This window comes from Pygoscelis adeliae, unplaced genomic scaffold (genome assembly GCF_000699105.1).
Source record: "Pygoscelis adeliae isolate BGI_AS28 unplaced genomic scaffold, ASM69910v1 Scaffold495, whole genome shotgun sequence".
Taxonomy (NCBI): Eukaryota; Metazoa; Chordata; class Aves; order Sphenisciformes; family Spheniscidae; genus Pygoscelis; species Pygoscelis adeliae.
Genome location: NW_008824719.1, coordinates 133,477 through 138,417, shown reverse-complemented (window position 1 = coordinate 138,417; position 4,941 = coordinate 133,477).

Here is a 4,941-nt window from a genome sequence, read left to right as displayed (position 1 = left end):
GCCATAGAAGCAGCAGCAGAACAAAGGAAGAGAGTTGTTGACCTTAGCGCAGGGGCTGTGAGTGAATTACAGGCACGTTAAGGATCATGCCCAAGCGAGGAGAACCAGTTCTGCCCTGGCAGCATGAAGGGTGTGGAGCAGAGGCTGGAAAACCCCCAGACACAGGAAAATGAAGAAATGAGGCACAAAAATTTTCTTTTAAACACTTGGTGTGACTCAGAGGCACAGGAAAACTGAGTCTGGGAGAGGAGCAGTGGGTCATGTGCTGTGGAGCATGGTCTGCCCAGCGAAAAGGGAGCAATCTGCAGGTGACGGTTTAGGAGAGCCTGTCCCTGAGCATCGACCCAGAGAGCCATCAGGGACACCGACTAGCAAACAGATCCTGGGTAGCTGGGCTGGACCCAATCAGCCAGGGCTGGGACCTGCCCTTTTCTAGTCACTCAACAGTTCTTCACTTGAAACTGCAGTGTCAGAGCAAGCCTTAGCCCTGTCCTGACAGTGGGCTGCACTGCTCTCACAGAGGGTTTCTGATCTGCTTGGCTTGGTTCCTCAATGGCTGCGTTGGGAAAGGGCATCCCATCAGTGGGTTTTCTTCATTTTGCAACTCAAAACTTTTTTTTTTGGCACTGAAATGTTCCTCTGAAACATTTCAGCTCCAAGAAATCATTATTTTCAGAAGAAAAATTTTGTATGAAATTTCCCAGCAAGACTGATGACATGGCAAAGGTCTTGGCAGGGCAGCCAACCTTTGCAACTGAGCAGCTATGCTCAGCCTGTTTCACTTCTTCCAGGACTGGATCAAAAGGCCACTGAGGTAACCAAGCATTCAGCCTTCAGCTTCCCCAGGAATTGCATCAGGCTGTGCAGCTACTTGGGGGCTGTAGAGGTACCAGATCACTTTTGGTCAAGCACGTCTCTGCAATCAAAGTTTATACAGGCTTCTCAGTAGGATGGGTAGAAGAAACACAGAGATCAGAAAGCAACTGCCAAAACTGCCAGTGATTAAAATGCAATAAAATGTTTGCCTTCTGCTGCTGAGCAAGAAGTGTGGCATGTGTTTTGCTGAGGTAGCAGAAGTGGTTGTGTTCACTGAATGAGCAGCTAATGAAAAGCATTTCAAGCAGGAAGCAATGTTGATGAAGATTATGAGCCTGCTTAGATCTCGGAGAATGAAATGGCCTGGGCTGGATACTCCTGTTTTACACCTGATTTTGCATTGATCAAAGAGGATTTACTCTGCTCTACACCAGTGTGGAAAGATTTTTTTTTGTGCCAGAAGCTGCTCGGGAACATCCCCCTGCCAGGGCAACCTATCAGCAGAACAAATCCTTTCTGCAGCCCTGGACAGGGCAGCTCAGGCAGATCACAGCCCGGAGTGAAATTAATCTGGCAGCAGCCATTTGTGCCAAAGCCAGTCCCACGGGAGCAGCTGCTGAGAAGCAAGAGCTTCCGATCATGCTAATTCCTCCTGGACTTGCGGGGTTGCAAATGGTGCTGGATCAGCTAAAGGGATGGCTGGGTCCGCCAGCCACACATATTCGGGTCCCTTTGTGTCCTCTTCCCCTCCTGTTGCTGTTATTAGCCAACGTCCATGGGCAGGCACGGGTCTCTGTTGTGCTCAGATGTTGTGGTCATAGGAGCAGGCAGCAGTTCCTGCCCTGGAGAGCGTGCACAGTAAATGAGTCAAGACGGATGCAGGCTGCGGGATGGGACTAGGGGCAGACGCTGGCAGGGAAGCCCAGGATGGTAACACTCTTCTGGGAGGCAGAGGGGCATGGGATGCTCCCCCTCAGCTCTATTCATCCCTGATGTCAATTGTCTTCTCCTGAGGTAGAACTGAGCATGTGACAACATGCAATGTGTGTACAGTTACCATTTCTCAAATTGTGGGATATAGAAAGTGCTGATAAAGCTTGGAAAATCCACGAGGCTGTGTTTGGGTTGGGGAACAAAGCAGGAAAGCATATTGGAAAAGTTTGCATTTGGTACCTTCACATGAAGCTCTGAAAATGAGAGGAGAGGAAACCAAGGTGTCCTAGCCTGCCAGGTAGAAATCGAGAAGCCTGTTGCTGTTGGGGAAGGGAGTGGGAAGAGAGCTCAGGAATCACAGGACACAGAGCAAGAGATCCTACCTTGAAGAAGAGGCAGGGAAAAGTTGTGGCTGAGGCTGTGGCACATAACCAGCCTTGGGATGCCCGTGTCTCCCTGACCACCAATTGGGTGTATGCAGCTCCTCCGGACTGTCCTGTGGGGTCAGGCAGGGGACTAGTCCGGCATTCAAGTTTTTTTTTGTAGATTTGTTTTCAGGCAGATCAAGCCTCTGACCCAGTTCCCCAGTGGAGGGAGCATCGCTGTCAGACTGGGCAGCCCCCGCCTTACTGCCCTTGAACAGCTTTGGCAGAAGGTGGCATCTAGGAGACAAGAGCTGACTTTGTGGCAGGTACCTTCAAAGCCTGTGTTTTCTTTCATGACTTGTTTCTGATTACACAGTCAACTCATTGCTTAGCTTGAGTGCATTTGTCTCCCATTTTAAACATTAGTAACACAACGGGGGTTCCCAGGAGCAGTTTATGGTACATACAAGGCTGGGAGCACTGGGAGCCAGTGTGCTTCCCATCGGCCAGCAAGTCAGCTGGAAAGACCACAGGTCTTGAGGAAAGGTATTGCTGGAGGGTGTGGACCAAGGCCATTCTGGGGCAGAGCAGGTGATGAAAACACAACTCATGACAACAAACAAGCCCGTTTTGCTTTAGGGTACCCTTTGGAAGTGAGCAGCAAGCTTGTCCTTTGAGTGCCACCATGTGCAATTGTTTCCCTGTTGGGCTTGGGGCGCAAGAGCAAGGCTGCCTCTGGGTGTAAGAGGTGTGGTGTCGGGAGGTCATGTCAGGGTGGGTGCTGGTGCCCAGCAAGGCAGCTTGCCCATTCCCTCTGGTCTGCAGGTTCATGACCACTGTGAATTTAACTGCCCTGGGGGGGTAAACACCATCAGTCAGCGTCTGTGCCTCTCTTCTCTATGGAGAAATTTTCAATGGTAGAATTTGCTTCGGTGCCTTATTATTCCCCAACATATCCTTTTAGAGGTGGTCTCTCTGCTCACATCCCTAGTTGAAGTAGGGTGGCTTGGTCAGGGAAGAGGGAGATATTCCAGGGAAGTCGTGCCCTGAGATGGACTCTGATTTCTGGTGAGGTGTCTAGCACTTTGCTAATTTTTTCCCAGAATGATTCAGAAGTCAGCAGCTTATCTGAGAGCAACATCTGCCTGGGGCCTAACCACGATCATTACTGATATTTTGTTTATTCTTGGTGCTAGTAAAACCCACTGTCTCTCTTGGCAAAAGATCATGGGTTGCTTTTCAAACATGGAACTACAAAACAATGTCTTCACTCTGAAATCACCTCCTGCCTTGCTGGATGCATGAAAAACAGCCTCCATGTGCAATCAGAGATGGCTGGAAGCTTCATTGTCACCTCATGAAGAATTTCCTGCAGGGCCAGGTAAATGAAGGAGACACAAACTCACCAAATTTGAGCTGTTCTGTGTCCTCACAGCACTGCATGGCTGTGCTGCTCCCAAGACCATCCACAGTGGTTGTGTTGGAGTAGCTAAATGCTAGCAGAGTGCATTGTGCATGCCTGTCCCATCTGCCTTGGAGGGGCAGGGCTGTGATCCTTACAGTACTCTCCAGACTCTTCTACACCATGGCTGCAAGTCTCTTCTAGGCAGCATATTACAAAATCGTATGTGTGTACAAACTTGTTTGGATAGATATTCCCTGCCTCATCTCTTCCCGCTCCCTTCAGGGCAGGAGATATAACTCATCCTTGACAACTGGTTCACATTGCAAACCCTAGCGTGCTGTTCAGCTTTGCTGAAGGTAGGCGAAGTGCCTTCACAGGCTAAAAGTTGGCAAGGATCCATGCATTGTAAAATCTCAGCTCAGCCAAAGCCCCAGAAGGATTCCTGGTAAAACAAGAGCAGGCATGTCTGCTTAGCCTGACGCTAAGAGATACTAACATCAAGAGCCGGGTAGCAAAGCACATCTAATGGATGGAACAACACATTCCTAGGGTTACTCACATTCAAATCTTGCAAGACATACAAACACAGTCCAAAACAACAGTCCCTCCACAGTTTTGATTTCTTCAGCAGCCAGTGCAGCATTACACTGATGGTGCGTTTTGGCTAGTACCAGGCTGCCAGCTAAAAAGCATGTATGTTTTCTCATTCACGCTTACACATTAAGAAGGCCATCACTAAGAATATTGCTTGTCCATGAGCCCCCTCATATGTTGCCAGGCATGCCAGGACCCAGGCCTGGAGAGCTGTAGCACTGCCCGTGCCAGATTCCACAGCTTGGCTGGGATCTGCTAGTGTGGTTGCACCCAGCATCCCATTAAGGCTCATTGCCTGGCTTCCTCTGACTGCTTAATGGAAATGGTTGTAGTTATCAGCATGGATGCACCTGCATGTTCTAACACCTACATGCTGGGTGGTTTTGTTAAACAGGTTAAACCAACCTGTGCTGCAAAGCGCATGCTGGGGAAGTTCAGCTCACTTGACTCCAGCCGTGAAAATGCCAGGCAGCTGGGCTAAGAAGGCTGTCTCGCATCCCTCTGCAATCAAGGGAGAAAGACAGAAACTCCTGAGGACAGCACCTTACTGATGTCAGTTGCCAACTTATCCCAGATAATTTTTGATGCAGTCCTGGTGAGGCAGATGGAAACAGCAAATCCATTGGCAAAATTCTGGTGCTGCACAACCCACCTGAGAACCTTCTTCTGGTTAGCAGCTGAAATGTGACCATAACTCTTCCCTTCCAGACTCCATAATGTTCCCCAGACAACTGCAGTCCCTTGCAGCCTTCATCTTACCAGCTAAACAGGCCAAGCCCATGTAGCATCTGCTCTAAGAAAAGGATTTCTTTTCCCATCATTACAATT